Here is a 19,928-nt window from a genome sequence, read left to right on the forward strand (position 1 = left end):
GGATTCAGACGGCAATTAAATTAACGTAGCCTACGACCTGTTTGTCAAAAAACAGTAGGTATAATTTGGCCAGGGATTTTTACGCGGGTTGGGTGAGAAAAAACACTGATATTATGGATTCGGACGGCACTAAAATCACCAACTTACCCCTGTAAATGTTTAAAATACCGGACGAGCCCATGAGAAACAATATTAGCGTCCCGAATAGAACTTAACTGACAGTAGCCTATGCTTTCACTGGCCTTTAAAAGCGCTCTTTTATTAAATTAATAATATAATATATAATAATAATATAATTAAAATTCTAACAACAATCAGTGTGATTGACAATTTTATTTTTTGCATGAAAACACTTGAATTAGCCTAAATCAGTAGTCTTCACTATTTTTTTCATGAGAGCCGCACTGATAGGACAAAGTCAGTAGGAGAGCCATTTACTGCAAAGTATATAAAAAGTTACAACATGCAATGCAATAAATACAAAAGGGTGAAAAAAAACAACATTATTTATGATTTATCAGTCAAATTTGTAACTGAGACAAGATGATTTCCTTTAATGAAAAAAAAAAACAAAAAAAAAACGGAGGCTAGCTCGACCCTCCCTCCTCCTCATCCGCGCACTAACCCCCCAAACCCCACCCCCAAATCATTCTTGTCAGTTATTGGCTGGAACAGTTTGTTATGTTTTCGTGGTGTGTGTGAGACCAGTTTGTTTTTGTTGCTGTTTGTGGAGCCTGTGGTGTCTAGAGAGACCGCGTTTTTTTACAGTGTGTTCAGGGGACAGGCAGCTAGCGGATGGTGGGGAGATGTTTGCTGTATGTGACAAAAACATATTTTGGCCTAAATAAACGCGTGACATCACTTAGAGCACCTTTAAGAGCTGGAAAGACCGCCATATAACTGGCTTCTCTGCAGAGACTGGATATTTACATGCACAACTTTTGTTTCAGTCGGACTGAATTCATTCTGATTGATGAATCTGAATGTATTGTAGTTTACATGAACGCTAAACATCGTGATGTGATACATGATCGGGTTGATGTGCGTGTTTATAAGTCAATAGATTCAAATCGGAATATGAACAACCGTTGTGCCGTGCTGTTTGTATTTATCACGCAGTAAAAATGCCCTAAACCAGTCGTCTCGTCTGTATGATAATCTGAAACAAGGACTGCTGAGCCGTTGTCCTGCTTCACTTCACAGATGCTGAGTGAAAGGAGAATTATAGAATGAGAGGATACTCATTTATATGACTCTTTATTTATCAGGAGAACAGCTCGTTCAGCGCGTCATACGTCGTCCTTTCAGTTTCGGTTTTCAATCGATCAAGTTTTTTCACGTTCTCTCGATAAACCACCCCTTTCAATCCGATCGAAGTTATTTGTAATAGAGCTGACACTTTTAGTTTTTAACGGGTTGTGTTAAAGCCCTACTTGTTATTAATGTTTTTATGAAATGTCTCTAGTGAATGCATTATCAATATTTACCGCCATGCGAGCCACAAATTAAAGCTTGGCGAGCCGCACAATGAGTAACACTGGCCTAAATGAACACTGTCTCGGTGTATTAAAACTTCAGAATTATATTCATATAGACCTGCAACAGTGATAAGGTAAAGCTAAGAGTGGTCCAGACCAACCTTCCGAACGTATGACTTACAGAAGGTATAGGCTACTTAACTAAGAACGTTTCGGGAAACACGTATTAACGATAAGGTACAGCTTAAGGTGTAATTTAAGAACGACGTAGCGTTAAAAAGGTTTCGGGAAACCCAGCCCATATCTCTCAGCGATTCATATTGGTTTTGATTTCTTAAACAAATTCATTTGTATATGACGTTCAATGTATTTTAATCACTTTTGCTTGTAGTTGAAGGGAGCGTGTTGGTAAATGTCCTAAAGACGGAGATATAGCGGAGATATACCAAACTCTGTATGTTCAGTGATAAGATATTGCACATTTTAGCCTTTTCCAAATATTTGCTGCATTTTTAAAGTTTGTTAAACTTCGGTGTTAATCTGCATACCATGTACTTTAGTTCAGATGTTAAAGACAACCTGTACTGATTTATTGCGAATATGAAATTGTAATTTTGAGTGCCACTTTAACGAAGCTATATTTTGTTTTCTGTTGTATACCTGTATGAGACAGAGGAAATTGTAAAACATTGAGCCTCATGGCTGTAAATAAAAACGGTCATTTTTGTAGCTAATTTGGCTTCTGGTGACAAAATATTTTCTGAAATAATTGATGCAGCATGTCATAAAAGCTGCAGACAGAGAATAACTTGTATTTAATATACAGACAGCTCCTCCAGACCTTCGATCGGGATCGTGAGCATGTATATGGGTATTCACATTTTTGTAAACGTATAACACTGTTTTTTATGCTTTTGTTGTGAAAATAAAATAAATCAAATCAAAAATCAAATCATGTGCTGTAGCCTACTCATGTGAGTGGTCAAAAAAAAAAAAAAAAAAAAAACTCTTTTATGCACTATTTCACAATCATTTCCACATTGTCAGTCTTTCTTACACTGGGGCAGTTTCTGGTTGTGTTGGTGTATTAGAAAGAAACTGATACTGGGTTGTGAATAATATCCTCAAAGTCTCTCTGGTTTCAAGTTTATAACAACAGAAATCATTGATCTTAAAGAAGAAGTCTTGTTTAACACAGACAGGCACAGTTCTGTACTAGTGGTCTTTGACACATGTTCCCAGCTGCTGTCTGACTACTAATCCAGCTAAAGTGCATCAGAAATACACTTCAGATGTGAACAGAGTAAAACAATATAGGCTACTCACCCAAAAGAAGTTTCCATTTTAGCTCCATGTTCAGAAACAGTTAGGGACCGTTCGGCACTTATGAAATGAACCACCAGAGGAAAATAGGGGAGGGACTTGTCTTTTTATTCTTTGTTGAGGGGAGAACAAGGTTACATTGTATTTATGTAACATTATTTATTTCAATTAACTTAAGTTAATTACATGAGGTTAATACAATGCCGTTTAGTTCAATAAGTTTAACAGTCTTAATTTTGTCCAAAACAATTAAGTTAATTAAGTTCAATTATTCTAAAATTAATATTTTTACATTCAACCAAAACAAATATGGATTATTTGTAAAAATATAAATTTTAGGATAATTGAACTTAATTAACTTAATTGTAATGTTATATTTCAATGTTAGTTTGTAATGGCAAGAACAGTAAGAGAAAATGTGATCAGATGATCAAAAAAAAATTTTGAGTATTTATTTTATGCTGTTTGAAGGTTTGTGATATATGCAATTCCCAAAAGAAAATCTCCTGTTGACTGTTACTTTTTATCCTGAAAGTCTTTAGCTGTTTTAATAGTTAGCCTGTTATTTGTTTAAAGGAAGAGGAAAATATCTAACAATGACCTGGCGGACCGCCAGCGTTTTTTGGATGGCACAAAGTCAGCGGTTTGACCCGTTTGGACATCCGTCGGTATGTCTAAGGATGGAAGGATGTGTAACAGGATGAAAATGGTGTTTGGCTGGTTCCTTCCACAGCCAGGAATGCGAGGGAGTACTCTGGGGCGAATACAGAGATTGAAGCCTCTCCTCGTACAGCACAAATAGTCATCTTCATTTATATAGCGCTTTTAACAATGTAGATTGTTCCAAATGTGGCGATACAGAGAGCCAAACAGTACTGAGGAGGTTATAGTCTAAGTGGAACCTGCCCCAAAAACACTGACTACGCCACCCTGGGAATTTCACCCAGAGAATGATTCTTTATTTCCTAATTGCAATACTATTGATTCACTTAAGGACACACAGGTAAGTAAACAATTCAGCCAGAGACGAAGTTCAGTTTTTAAAAGAGATAAATTTTATTCAATAATTTAAAACAATTCAGAACACATTCATACTTGCTGCTGAGGCTTACCGGTGGAGGAGAAAGGAGTCACAAGGCACGAAGAAATCCCAGGAAAGGTCACCACGTGAACACACACAAACACTGAAAAACACCCCAGCCAGCAGAGCCATGTGGGGCCCAAATGGGTTTGACCTGGGCTATCTAACTGGGACCCAGCCAGTTTTGCACCCAGTTTCCATGTAGGCCCCACATGGATTTGCCCAGATGAAATGAACACTGCTTAGTGTGCACACTACAGGCTGTTTAATGTAACACTTAATCAGTGTTGGAGGTAATGAGATAATTAAGTGATTGAAAAATGATTTTGTATTAGTGAAGAACACCTGCTGTTAACAAGCATAATCACTGAAGGAAAGAGAAACACAAGAACTACTTCCAGCCACAGCCTTGGATGAAATCAACTGAAGATAAAATACATTACATCTCTCAAGATCTCATTAAACAACTCCACAAACAGCATTACCAGCTTCACTTATTACTAACCAGACTGACTTTATTTATGTCAGACATCTACAGAAGTTCGTATTAAGAATTAAGAAGAGGTTTAGATGTTGATTACTTATTTGAACGTAATAGTTTGATTTGATGTTACCATTGTGGCGATCAGTGTGTGCTTTAGTCAGGCTCTTGACAATGGTGACATGCTTCATAGTGCAATGCATTCTGAGTGCATCATACGAAACTTATCCATGGCTCCCAGAATGCATTGCACTATGAAGCATGTCACCATTGTTGAGATTCATATGCTGATTCTTGATGCCTGTGTGCAAGTAAAACTCACAGGAGCCCAAAATATGTAAATGGTGTTAAAAATCGTTTGATGTTCTGATTAAATTCTATTATTTTCTTGCTGTAGAATCACAACAATAAAACAGAATTAATAACATACTACCCGTATAAACCTCCCACATAATATCAATGAGATAAGCCAATATATGATGATTATATTCTCATCAGCAACCAGCTTACAGCATCTGATTATACTTTCTCTTGCTGTTCTCATCATAACAAACAGACACAGCTGCCTGAGAAAAACAAATGTTGAAAAGTCAAGAGCCTGACTAAAGCACACACTGATCGCCACAATGGTAACATCAAATCAAACTATTACTTTCAAATAAGTAATCAACATCTAAACCTCTTCTTAATTCTTAATACAAACTTCTGTAGATGTCTGACATAAATAAAGTCAGTCTGGTTAGTAATAAGTGAAGCTGGTAATGCTGTTTGTGGAGTTGTTTAATGAGATCTTGAGAGATGTAATGTATTTTATCTTCAGTTGATTTCATCCAAGGCTGTGGCTGGAAGTAGTTCTTGTGTTTCTCTTTCCTTCAGTGATTATGCTTGTTAACAGCAGGTGTTCTTCACTAATACAAAATCATTATTCAATCACTTAATTATCTCATTACCTCCAACACTGATTAAGTGTTACATTAAACAGCCTGTAGTGTGCACACTAAGCAGTGTTCATTTCATCTGCACTGTAAAAAATCCAACTTGCAAATTGTTAACTCAGTTTAAAATTTTAAGTTGAGTGGGCAAATTTTTTACTGTAATGTTGAGTTTACTTATAAAAACTATTTAACTGCAAGTGCACTACTATTTTGTCCAATGAACACAAACAATTAAGTTGAGAAAACTTAATATTTTGATTTCATAGTTCGAACGTTTAACTTCCCGTCATCGCGCATGCGCAGTCTGTCTCGCTGTACGTTACTTGGGGTTTCCTAGGGCTGTTCGATTCCGGATTTTTTGGAATCGATTCCGATTCCGATTCCTGTTTCTGGAATCGAAAAGAATCGATTCTTGGAATCGATTCCTCACTGTTATTTTCGATTCTTTTCTTTTTTAATACCAACAGCATGTCTAACATTGTCGCGTCTTACCGTGCCACACAGCGAGAAACTCTCTACACCGGGCGTGACAAAGCGACCGTTGCAAATCCATTTGTCCTTCCTATAGACGTATTGCGACTTGCGAGTGCTGGTCATAAATAGAACGAGGCATTTACTTCGGGGATTTGTCACGTCGTGCTTCCTGCATCAGGTGTAGACAGTACAGTGTAAAGACTAGGAATATGTTCACCATATAGGCCTACATATGTGGTAGATTTTATTTTACATACATACCTAACTAATAACACACACAAACACACACACACACACAGACACACACACATAATCGATCTATCCACATACTAAGTGTATACACTTATGTATGTGGATAGATCGATTTTTATTTATTTGTGGTATATATATTTCATCCAGTATCATTAAACTATAGCTAAAATTCCTGTTAAATTCTAAAAGCATTTTGTTCAGGAACAGACTCATGCACACTTTACACATAGGCTACAAACTTTTTAGGCCTTTTAGTTTACACAACTTTTTTTTTTTTTTAGGGCCTTTACACATATAAACTTTTTTTAGGGCCTTTACACATATTCACTTTTTTTTAGGCCTTTACACATATAAACTATTTTACACGCACACCTGCGGCGACACAAATAAAGCACGAAAAGAGCTCTTTTCTGTCTGTGTCATACGTAGGTCACGTGCACACTATAATGTTCATACCGTCTATGTTTCGCACGCACCCCTACACACAAGCACTGTTCCCACAGTAACCATTCCTCCAGCTCACGCGGCGAATGCAATAAATGTAGCCTACTGTAGGTCGCGTGGCCACTATAGTATATTAGTAGTCTGAACTTTATTTCTTTACAGGTGACGTGATTGTGTTGACAGATGAATTCAGCAACTGGCCGCGGTTTGTGTTAAAAAAAAAAATCTTATAGAGGAGTCGATTCCCCTAATGGAATCGATTCCAACCTTTGGAATCGACTCTCAATTCCCAACGCCTCGGAATCGAGGAATCGATTCTTTTTGGAATCGAGTCCCAGCCCTAGGGTTTCCTCCTCCAACCACGCTATCGAAGGGACTGGATTTCATCTGATTGCGGTAAGTTTTCTTTAAGCTTTATGAATGAAAATAGGCTATAAATTGCACACATATGTTGATAAAATATAGTATTATGTTAAAAGATATATTTCGTGGTGACGATAAGTTTCTATTGTTAGATTATCCACGTAGCACATTGCTACTTAACGTGCTAACGTTACCCAGAGTGAGGAAACATGCTTGAAAAAGAAGGACAAGGACGTGCATGGTGTTTAAAAGATGTTAAAAATGTTAAGCTCAGTAAGTCGTGAATAAAGACTTAAATGCGGTGCTTGCGCTGATTGAGAGACAGAAAGCCGCTTCTCTCGGACTCGGACAGAATCTGAGTGCGAATTCAGCCATCTTTCGTGGCGTATTGCGATTTAATAATGACATACACATACAATTATGTCAATAACAAAAAACAAAACAAAAAAAGTATTCAAGTAAACACAGTCGGCAATGTCTTAAGTGAGCATAACCAATTTGGTGAAACCTAGATGTTTCAGTATTAGATCCACGAGCTCTTAAAGTGACCGCAGTCCGTTCAATTTAATTTCAAGTTTATTTGTCACGTATACAAATTTCAGTTACAATTTGTACATGCTTAGGTTGAGGCTCAGTCATTCTACAGTAGTGCAATATAATTAAATACAATACAATTTAGAGGAAAAATTTAATAATACAAGTCTATGCAAAACTAATGTGTTATGTTAAAAATATGTATGTTAGCTTTGCATATCAAATAATAGAATGGGTAGTATGTGTGCGGTATGTTTTAAAGTGAATAGGATAAAAATATTGTGTATCCTTAAACAAATATTAGGCTAAATCCTTAATGTTAATCAATTAACAAAAGACAAAATCGCTGTAAATACAGTGAAAACTATGCATTGATTCTTTTTCACATTTGATTATTCATTTTCTGTATTATTTTTGCTACATGTTAAATTAACCTACTGTAACTGATTTTTTTGTTGTTGTTTTGTTTAATAAAATTATGTATCTTTGTTCTGTTGTATTTGTCCTTTTTAGACTAAAGAACATCAGTACAGTGACAAGATCCTTGGATGTGCTAAAACAGTGGCCTTTATTTTTTTAAAAGATCAGGTGAGTGCTGAGTATTACAGTATCACACAAACTCATCCGAAGAGCACCTTTTTCTCTTTGTTAAATGAATACACATCTAGTTGTACAGAGCAAGTGGTGGAGATGAAGATCCTCACTTGATCATCAAGTAATTATTTTGCATGTGATCATATCTCTCTGGTTAAAGGCTGAATGGTGCCATCTCTTTTTCAAGGTAATTCCCATGCTTCACTTTGTATATAACTTGTTCCGTATTTGTTTTTCTGTCTTTCAGACACAGAAACTCCAATGTGCTTCCTCAAAGAAAGTCTACAACTCTTAAAGGTCTGCCTTTGTTTATGAGGGAAAAGTCTGGAAACATCCTGAAGACTTGCCTGGTAAGAAGATCATCAGCATATACACTCACACCTGATATATTTCACCTATTTACTAGGGGTGTAACGGTACACAAAAATCACGGTTCGGTACGTACCTCGGTTTTAAAGTCACGGTTCGGTTTATTTTCGGTACAGTAAGGGAAAGAAATGCAAACATTAAACTGCAGGTTGTTTATTACTATAAACTTTTTTTTAACAATTTTTTTACACTTTTTTAATAAAATATAATAATATATATAAAATAAAAAAAAAGAATAAGAAATAAAATACTGCTGCAAAGTTCTCCACTAAATAAAATGCTCTCAGTCTCAAACCAATATCACATAATAAAATATAATGAAAAATATAAATAAATAACTATGATTACAGTGCAGCATACCAATCCCAGCTTGTAGGCCTGCTCATATTTAAAAATTAAGGCTGGGAATCGATAAAAATAAAAAAAGAACTAATTAATTGCACAATTTGCTGTAATTAATTGCAATTCCGACAAGCTTGTAATCATCAATAATTAAACTTATAATCACCTAATTAAATGAAACACGGGGAAAAAAGGAACAGAAAATAGCCCTATATTAAAATAATATTAAACATAAATATATCAATGTATTATTATTTTTCAATAATCAATCAACATAATCAATTTAAGATTTTTACTAATTATCAAAATAAAATATAGTCCAAAGCTATAGTACAAAGCTATTATTACCAGAGCATGTGATCAGAGCAGGTCATTTTAACATTGTTGCCAGCATAACTATACCAGCTCAGCAAACAGAAGTGTACTACAGAGAAATTTCACCTTATTTGAGCGGACTTTGCTTTTCCAGTGCGTGATCGGTACATGATTGGAGTGTTTGGGCCGTTAACGACACAGCAGAACGCGCAGCGCAAACACGGACTCGAACAATGAGCAGACAGCGCAGCGGGCCGACACACACACACACACACACGCACGCACGCGGAACGGAGAGTGCGGCGGCGCACACGGAGCGGAAAAGTTTTTTTTCGCCCTGCAGTCTATTTCATTGGTTTAGTTTACAGTGACGACGGGTAAAACATTAGAATCAGCTGCAGGGCGGGATTTGCGCTGAACGCGGAGACTTCCGCCACTTAATATGTTCGTGTGGAAACACGAAAATGTACCTATGTTCCGCACACAAAATATTGCGTTCAGTCATTCGGTACACACGTGCACCGAACCGAAAGCCCTGTACCGAAACGGTCCGGTACGAATACACGTACCGTTACACCCCTACTATTTACCAGATGCTGTTAAGAGATAGGTTTTGTGTGATATACAAAACTTATCATCAACAGACAAAGTCATGGTAAAAATTACTTTATTAAATAATTGTAGTTGAAACTTTCTCAGTGATCAGTTTGACTTCATCTGATAGCACAAATTCAACAAGTTGTTATTTTACCAAAGCAAAGACAGTGGGAAATTACTGCTTCACAACACTGTCCGGAGACATTCCCTCTGATATCTAACCTGTTAAAACAATACAGTGCACAATCATAAGGTTAAACAGTAATGTAGCAATAGCAGAGTAAATAAAATTAATATAATATGAAAGAATATGAATATAGGAGATATAAACAAGAAAAGGCAGCATGAAAGTAATCCATGTGACTCTAGTGATTTAAACCAATCTTCACTGATGCAATATGACCAGTTTTGGGTGATAAACAGAATGTGTGCCTTAATACATGTACGATTTTGGGTGACCTAAAATAACTAAACTAAAACTAAATAAAGCATTAAATCAGAATGGCCGTGGATTCTGCTGTGGACGAGTGCCACAGGCAATCACATCAATGCTGATATGGCATTGTTTGGAGTTGGGAAAATGTTTTCCGTTTATCAGTTTTAGCTCTATGGCTGAATTTGAACATGCTTAAAAAACATGACCACCTTTACTTTTCAAGTGAAGTTACATGAGCAGACCTTTAGGAACACTCTGTGGTCTAACATAATTCAATACAATAAAAAAATGACCCTAATTTTATGCTGATTTATTTTCTACTGCAGGACACAGAGCCAGGAGACATTCACAAGGGGAGAAGATGAGGACCTTAACTATCGTTGAAGATGATGTTGCCACTCTCCACTCAAACCCAAATATAAGGTGCCTCTCTGTAGTACTATAAGAGCAGTTTGGGCCAGATAATGTGCAAGACCTTTGCCACAGTTGTTACTCTCCTCTTTGGCTTGATTTATGGCCCCAATGTTAACTATTCTAAAGCATTAAAATACACCAGTAGTAACTGGTTAAGAAAAAAATTGTTTAGTTTGTTTAGAAAAAAAACGTTTATTTATCTTGACCTAAAGTGCTCCGCAAGGCTGAATTTTTTATTTTTTTTTTTGCATAGTCCTTCAAAAGATTGTCCAAGTAGCTGCAATCCATATGGATAATTGTAAGGCTGAGCATTTATTTATTCCAGTTTGTACTCTAATTTTGTGCATAGTCTTTTTCTTTTTTTTTTTCTTTTTTTATAAATCTTGAAGAGTGGAATAGAACTTCATCACCTTAAAATATGTGTACCTAATGCAAATAGAAAATGTGTTGTTTTGCAGAATATTTGTCAATAAATAAGTTCTGTAATGATAGCAATGTCTTTTGTATTGTGTTGTATTTACAGTATGGTTTACTCCCTGCATTTGGATTCTTAATGTGAAGGCTGTACAAGTATCTGGGTGAGATATTTGAAAAAGTTGAATCAACTTAAAAAAGTAAAAAAGTTGAATCAACTTAAAAAAGTTAAAAATTGAATCAACTTAAAAAAGTGAAGCAACCAGCTGCAAAGCTTTTTTGAGTTTACTGAACTTCAGGACCTCTGTAGTTGTGCTTACTCGTTTCTTTGAGTTGGACTGGTAGTTGGATGAACTTCGACCACTGAAGTTGAGTAAACTCAAAAATGCTTTGCAGCTGGTTGCTTCACTTTTTTAAGTTTACTCAACTTTTTATTTTTTACAGTGTGGGCAAACCCATGTGGGGCCTACATGGAAACTGGGTGCAAAACTGGCTGGGTCCCAGTTAGATAGCCCAGGTCAAACCCATTTGGGCCCCACATGGCTCTGCTGGATGGGACAGTGAACACAGCAAAGGAAACGGGGTAGACAACACAGCACGCAGGAGGGGGATACCACCACCCAGACACCAACACCACCACCTTCGGCTCTCAGCAACTGAAACAGACACACACGATCAAGGGGGATTCACTCAACAGAAAAAGAAAAGCCAATATAATATTTAAATAAAAAAAAACAAAATAAAATAATCTTAATCACAAAATAGCCAAACTGCCAGAACCAACAATGGTTCCAGAAGGCAGTCCACAAAAAAAATAGAAGATCAATTCTAAGACACTTCTCAAACAAAGAAAGACAAAATAAACATGGATTAAAGTACAATGAAACCTTGGCCAAGGAAAACAAATTCAGTAATAAGACAAAAGAAAACAAAATATAAATAAATCTATTAACTGGATTAGTTTATCTAACGAGATAAACTAGAATCACTAATAAAGAAACAAAATCACTGATAAAGAAACAAACTAGAAGCACAAATTAACTAAATTGAAAACAAAATAATAAAAGAGAAATATAAACACTTAACTCAAATTATAACTGTAAAGAGCCAACCCCTTCAACTGCATTCAACCAGTTAAAACACTGGCCCACGTCAAACTAGAGGCTCGCACAGTCAAACGTACGGCCGTGAGTGTCCAGTGGCCGTGAAGGCAGAACGGGCGGGCAGCGATCGAGTAAAGTTGATGATGCAATGTTCAAAATCTGCATTAAAAGACAGCTGTACAGTGATCGAGTGACGTTAGAGTTGCTGGTACGTAATGTTCAAAACACACAAGGAAACAGCCGTCCAGGACGAGCAGGTAGCGCGATCGAGTAAAGTTGCTGATACAATGTTCAAAATATACACGTTAAGCAAGCAACACTCCAGGACGGACGTGCAGAAATCAGATGACGTTAAGGTTGATTGTACAATATTCAAAATGTGCGTTAAACAAACAGCAATCCAGGCAAAACAGCAGCTAGTGAATGAATGCTCTGCAACTGAAGTCGATCTCCCGTTGAACCAGCCCGGTTCCTGTTATTTATTAAAAAAAAAATGAATTAACCCCAAATCAAACAAATAAATCCTACACTATATATCCTACATACCGATCAAGCAGCGTTTTGTATCACCCAGGAGGAGGCAGCTCAAAGGGTACAAACAGTACAGGCAGCTTTCAGTAACATCCGCTTTTGAATGCGTTGAACGACGGAGTGAAGGACTGGCCCGCCAACCGGAGATCTATGAACGTTCAATGCATAGTAAACATAACAGCGGCCGATACCAAATGGAATGAGGGCAGAGACAGCAGAGCCGCTACTTTACCTGTAGAAACGCAGCAGCAAAACACAGAGCGAGTGACCCGGAAGTATGACACACTTCCGTCACCAGCGAGCAAGAGGCAGTCAGAAGGGCAACTACCTGTATTTATAGGGGGCTGTGGCAGCGATTGGCCAATAGAATGCCGAGTAGTTACGAGTTAAACTCATACTGCTACACAAAGCAGCTTTACATTGATAATAGGAAATGAAAGTAACAGATATTGTTTTGGCTTTATAGCAGCTCTAGAATAAAGTTATTGTCCAGCTAAAGTTAGTTTGATTGATTCACTTCCGTCACAAAGACCATTAGTTATTAACTTAGGGGCCGCTAACACGTTTTAACAGAAAACTCTTAAGTTCTTTCTGCGCAAACTTCAAAAACGCAAACCAGTGAGAACGCCGATGACACATTAAAAAAAAAAGAATTTGTTAGCCGCTATGCTAGGTTGTACAACAAAAGGTGCTATCATTAGATCACGTTTCCAAAGTGCAGAATTAATTGATGCTCCTTCAAAATTCTTTTTCAGTTTAGAAACAAAGAATGGTCAGAAAAAGTTTATTCATGCCTTGCAGTCGGAAAAAGGGTTTTTATTGACAAATCCCTCAGATATTAGAAAAAGAGCTGGACATTTTTATAAAGATTTGTATAAAAGTCAAATTTCAGAAGACCAAGATGGTAATTTTGATTTTTTTGAAAATTTACCACAGATAACTAAAAATGTAAATAAGGAAATTAGTAAAACTTTGAGTTTAGTTGAGCTTGAAAATGCCCTTAAAAAATGGAAAAGCATCAAGTATTGATGGCATTACAACTGAATTTTATAAATCTTTTTGGGTAGAAATAGGTCCAGACTTGGTAACAGTTTTTAATGAGAGTTTGGTAAATGGAAAACTGCCACGAAGCTGCCGGAGAGCAATTATTACTTTATTGCCGAAAAAAGGAGATTTAAATGACATCATAAATTGGAGACCAGGAAGTTTATTATGTAACGACTTTAAAGTATTGTCTAAAGCTTTAGCAATCAGATTGGGTGAAGTCATTGGATCTATTGTTCATCCAGATCAGTCATATTGCGTCCCAGGAAGAAGAATCTTTGATAATGTTTCTTTTATTAGAGACATTGTAGACTGTGGAAACATTTTTGACATAGATTTTGGTAAAGTATGCCAGAAACAAAGATGATCAAGTGATGGAGTTTTAACCATCATAAAGTAGAGATGGGGAGTCGACTCCAAAAGAGTCGATTCCTCGACTCTCACTAGCCCTAGTGTCGGAATCGACTCCAGGTCAGGAATCGACTCCAAGTGTCGAGTGTTTTTTTCAAGTTCAACACAGCAACAGTTCATTATAACGAAAAGATTATAATGAATGTAAAGATACGGAAATTAAAACAAAAAGATAAAGAAATGAGAGGAAAAAATAAGTAATGCCAGGAAAACAAAGAACAATAATGTATAGATAGTTTTTTTCTGTTGGGTCTGTTTTGCGGCTCAATCAATCATGATGTGGTTCAATACAGTCAATTGGTTGTGATTGGCACAAAACACTGCAGTAGGTTTTACGAACCAATCATGTACCAGTCCTCAGGGTGAGAGTGGGACATGCCCATAATTGGTAAGTGGTGGTTGATTGAGTGATACTGTTGAGTGATGACTGTTTTTGAATCCAGTAACGTTAACTTATAATGGCAACCCCGACCTCAACCGTGTGGAAATATTTCAACCAGACCGAAGACAAAACTAAAGTTCGTTGTGATATTTGTAAACGTTGTTTAAAATTCAACAGCTCAACGTTGTGCATGTGGAAACACTTGAAAGCGTTTCATCGAACAGAACTCGCAAGTCTTCTTCAACGGCCAAGCACCAGTCAAGATGAGATGGATGAGGTAAACGCTGTAACGCTAGTTATATGTTTTCCTGTACAGTCCCAGATAAATATTTAATTAAGATAAAACACGTAATTCAGCTAATGAAATGTAAATCCAAATAAGGAGTTTATTTAGGAGTTAATGTCCATATCAAATTTAAATGACAGTAAAATCACCTACAACCCTTACAAATATACGTCACTTTTAGAATAAGATTAGACAAGATGGTGGGCCTTGGTTTAATTTCCCCTTTCCCACCCACACCATGTAATGTGTAGTAATATGAAAGATATTGTATGCATTTTTTCATCTGACCATGTGCAGACATTTTGTTTGTTAGGGAGCTGAGTCAGGAAACTGTCCTCCACCAGCGAAACGTCCGATTCAGACAGTTATGCACCAGTATGCTATTAAGGATCCTTATCTACGTGAGTTTTTATGTAATATAGGGAGTACTTCCACTACTTTTGTGACTACTTGCACCAGGCTAGTTGCATAAACTGCTTAGACTAGTCTTACATGGTAGTCAATTAATTTTTTTCTTCAAGACTGGTCATAATTTTGTTAAGTCTGTTACATTAAAAGGAAGATTGGTGTATTTTAAATTACAAAGATAAAACTAATTAGCCCTAAATAATTTCTAGTTGTTCAGACTAGTTTTTAAGACACAGTCTTAAACTATTGGCTGTGTTTATGCAACTGCTGGGTTCTGTTTGAGTGAAACTATAGATTAATGTATATATTTATTCTTGTGAAGGCAGATTATTTTTGCTATTTAGGGCTGTCAGTCATTTTCTTTTTTATTGAACAGGCTTTAGTACCAATTATTTACGTGACATAGTTCTATACAATTAGTGTGAAATAACTGAACTTTTAATCTTTTTCTTACATTGCAGCTAACAGCATTCCAAAGAAAAGGCTTGATAACAAGCTCCTCTAAATGATGGTGAAAGACATGCAGCCTTACAACATTGTCAATGATGAGGGGTTTAGAGAGTTTGTTTATGCTTTAGATCCAAGGTATCAACTCCCATCAAGATCAACACTAATTAGAAACCTCGAAGAACAGTATGATACCACCAAGACTTCTTTGAAAAAGAAAATGGAGGTGTGTATAGTCCATTTGTTTGCTGTAATAGATTCTCTGTCTGAAGTTTTAGATTTCAGCTTATTTTTTTATATATCATAATTTCTCACGATCAAGCCATCTTATATTCTGTTATAATTGCTCAAGTACAAAATAATTTTTGTAAATTTCTTTGGATAAAAGCATTTGCTAAATGCCTTCATTTGATCTATGTTGATATAGGGGTAGATGGGGTGCTGGTGCTAGTTGCCACAAGAGAAAGCTGTCAAAACAGTTCAATTTAAAACAATCAAAAACATTTCAAAGCCACAGTATTGTTCAAATTTTGTCAACAAAATTGTCAAATTTGTTAACAATATTTTGTCACCATTATTATTGTTTACAGGAAGCTGATCACATATCTGTCACCACAGATATGTGGACATCTATAAACACAGAAGCATACTTGGCGGTCACAGCACACTTTATTATCGATGACAGCCTCATGTCATGTTTATTGGACGTACACAGGTAATTTTTTAATTAATTAATTATTTTTTAGTGTGAGAGAGAGTTCTTGAAATTTGATGAAATTTTTTTTCTAAATTTGTGCTGTTACACCGTATGAGACATTACAAACTTATTTGTCAGCTACCCTTTTACAGAGTACCCTACCCTGTCTTTACAGAATGTTCTTTACATTGTATAGGATGATTTTATGTAGAAAACTGTAAATCTTTGGGTTTTCATAGGCAGGGTTACCATTTATTTGGGTGTTCCTGTAGTTTTAAGCATACATGTAATTGTGATTACAATTTCTTTTGTCCCCAAAGGTTCCCACAGAGGCACACTGCCGATGAAATAGCAGCAGCTCTTCATGAGATTTTTAGGGATTTTAACATTGAAAACAAAGTTGGGTGCGTTGTGACGGACAATGCTGCCAACATGGTAGCCGCTGTAAAAAAACTTGTTTTAAGGCACATGCCTTGTTTCGCACACACCTTAAATCTTATAGTGAAGTATGGCCTGTCTGCAGTTGCTGAGCTAACCGAAACCAGAGAGAAGGTGAAGAGAATTGTTGGACATTTTAAGAGCAGCTGTGTCTCTATGGAGAAACTTTCAAAATATCAGCGGGAAATGAAGCTTCCAGAGTACAAACTTGTACAAGAAGTTGAAACCAGGTGGAACTCCACATACTTGATGCTCGAACGCTTCCTAGCCGTTAAAGTCCCACTGTCTGCTGCCTTATCAACAATAGATGCTGGACTGCCAGTCCTCTTCAGCTCTGACTGGGATGCGATTGAAAGTGCTTTAAATCACAGCCCCATTCATTGTATTGTGTAGGATAATTCACCCAAAAATAAATTTCCATCATTTACTGACCCTTATGTTGTTCGAAACCTGTTTGAGTTTTCTGTATGTTGGTAACGAGACAGAATTAACTGTAACAGTAAAATTCCAAAGTAGAAAAAAATGCTTTAGAAGTCGATGGCTACTGTCAGATGAAGAAAGAAACTCATACAGGTTTGAAAAACATGAGGGTGAGTAAATGACATAATTTTCATTTTTGGGCTAACTAATAATTAATTTTTAATGTTTTTAATTTGTTTCTTGTTTTTCTCTTTCTCTTTTAAGATTCTCCATCCATTCTTTCAGGTAACAGAGGATATCTCTGCAGAGCTCAATGTAACAGCATCCAAATGCATTCCTATGGTTCGAAACCTACAGAAGGTCACCACAAGTATGATGCAGCAACAAGAAAAAGGTAACATTGGATATCGTCTTGCAGAAGCTCTGAATGGTACCCTTCAGCGTAGATGCAGTGCCTATGAGACTTCACGGTATGTTTCCCCATGAGATGCATATAGATTTTTTTACTGTGGTCAGAAATACTGTGGCTGTGGAAAGCTGATGTACTTTTGCTAATGTAATGGATTGGAATGACACAAACATACACCCATTGTATTAGGTTTTATGCCATGGTCTTTCTGAACACTTTGGAAAGTGTGCATTCACAGAGTTATTTCATGTTTTTCATTTCTTGTCGATTGTGATTTGTTCAATGAATTGTTTTTGTTGTTTCTGTTAGTCTTCTGTCAAAAGCAACCATCCTCGATCCGCGCTTCAAAACATAAGTCCACAGAAGGCTGATGAGGCTGTGAAGAGCCTCTCATCTGAAGGTGCAATGTTTGTTTTAGAAGGACAGGCACAAGCATCTACACCTTTAGCTTCTTCAACAGCAAATGAACTTTGGCATGATTTTGACACTCAGGTAAGAGATTAAATTGAAAGGATAGCAGAGGGATAGAAAATGTGTTGTTTATTTACTGTGCTTACCCTTGGGCCATTCAAGAAGTAGGTGACTCATGAAAGTTCAATTGATATTTTTCCCTTAATATTTGTATCGTATGGTAACTGCTCACATATGTGAGCAATAACGTATGGAAGAATGTGATGTATCATAAGTTCACAACTGTGTTGTGTTTGCAGTTGTTTGCAGAGTATGTTTGTTAATATTCTGAGCAAAAGATTATTCAGTAAAAGCCTTTGCTCCAGTATTAGTGGAAGGCACTGTATACAGTGTACCTTTAATAAAAGCATATCACTTTGGATAAGAACTCAAGGTATTTTCTCTCAAGTTAAGTAAAATCATACAGAACTAAGTGATATTTTTGGGTGAACTACATATTTGATATTTGATTTTTGCCTTTTCTAATATACACATGTCTGTCTTTATTAAAAATGTGTTTTTACAGGTTTCATCACAAAATCCTAGACAAGATTTTTTAACTGAACTCAAACTGTACCTGGCAGAGCCCAACATTGTTCGAACAGAATGTCCTATCCAGTACTGGAGTGCGAAAGAAGCAAAATTTCATTTGCTTCGTGAACTTGCAAGAAAATACCTCAGTGTGCCAGCTACCTCAGTACCAAGTTAACGGGTATTTTCAAAAGCTGGAGAACTAATCTCAAAAAAACGGTCAAGGCTTCACCCGAAACAAGTTCAGATGACACTCTTTCTGAATAGCAATATGCCGTAGCATCTTTTTAAAACAAGGATACACCTTTGTTTGCCTTACATCTGAATGACAATTTCTGAACAGTAAAACATTTGACTGATTTGTATATTTTATTATATTTATTATATTTTAGTATATTAAAATTTAGTTTTAGGTTAAAATAAGTTGTTACAGAGAGTAAAAATGAAGGTAAATGAAAATCTGTGATCTTAAGATTAATAATAAATGTTTATACTGCAAGTAATTCACCTCTCATTTTCAAAACATTTGATGCTGTTATACATTGGCAGGTTTTGCATATTTATGAATAATATATGATGTATTATAGTATGTGTAGCAACGCTGTGTTTATGAAATGCAAAAACGGCAATGAAACTGGTAATGTGTTGCAATCAGTCATTAAATATACTTTTTTATTTCATATAGGCATTCTTAGAGGTGATTTTTGTTTCTTGTCTGTGTTGATTAATTTTTCAATATTAAACATTTTAATAATGACCTTTACTTATTTGTATACAAAATTAGACGTTTTCTACAGAAGAGCTTTGATATCTATAATTTCCAGGTAATGTATGTAATCATGTAGGTTATCCCTAAATAAGACATTAAAAGACAAGTGCTGTGTAAATAAGAGTATAGTGTTTAGTGTTGTACTTCTGAAAACTGAAGGGAGTAAATTAAGTGTATAACAAAAACTATGTAATGCTTTGTGTGCTTGTCAATTCTTATATATGCATCCTTGTTTCCTTTCCTCTTACCTCCATCCCCTTAGGATGCGAGGATGGAACATTAACATTAGTGAAATGGCATGTACTCACTCTATATGAAGTTCATTTTCTATTATTAAATGACAAGTGCATTAAAAACTATTATTAAACAACAGTTATTATTGGTAATAATATAACTAATATTTTTCAATGTTAAACAAAAAAAGTTAAAAAATAAAGTTAAACATGCTTAAGTTAAAGTTCATAGCTTCACTACATTAAAATTATATAAAATAATATACAAAATAAATAGATAAATACACTGTCTAAAACAAGTCTGCTTTTACAAGTTTAATGATTAATACTAACATATTGCACACTTAAATATGATTTGAAGAAGCTGCGATGTGAAAAGGAGGGGGATTTATAAGGTTTAGTTGATTAAACATTTTAGTATAGGAAACATTTGTATCCTCGCTCTTGACTCCTCAGGAAGCCTCCTCGTTCCTCGCCCTCCTCCCGGTGGAATTAAAGAATTTAGATGTCCTACATGAGAGCG

At 36.0% G+C, this 19,928-nt stretch overlaps 1 protein-coding gene and 2 long non-coding RNA genes across 3 annotated transcripts in view; 2 read left to right on the forward strand and 1 right to left on the reverse strand.

The window, feature by feature from the left end:
• The window catches only part of LOC311077544 (uncharacterized protein), a 471,588-nt gene that overhangs the window by 274,095 nt on the left and 177,565 nt on the right, over positions 1-19,928 (reverse strand). The gene's annotated exons all lie outside the window — the stretch shown is intronic.
• Positions 6,798-11,092, forward strand: LOC311077561. Its single transcript, XR_014604931.1, has 4 exons — positions 6,798-6,864; positions 7,879-7,953; positions 8,207-8,309; positions 10,345-11,092. It is a non-coding gene; the product is annotated as an uncharacterized lncRNA (long non-coding RNA).
• Positions 17,379-18,860, forward strand: LOC311077563. The gene is made up of 3 exons (XR_014604933.1): positions 17,379-17,483; positions 17,732-17,914; positions 18,399-18,860. It is a non-coding gene; the product is annotated as an uncharacterized lncRNA (long non-coding RNA).

This window comes from Abramis brama, assembly GCF_963993115.1.
Source record: "Abramis brama genome assembly, chromosome: 2".
Lineage (NCBI taxonomy): Eukaryota > Metazoa > Chordata > Actinopteri > Cypriniformes > Leuciscidae > Abramis > Abramis brama.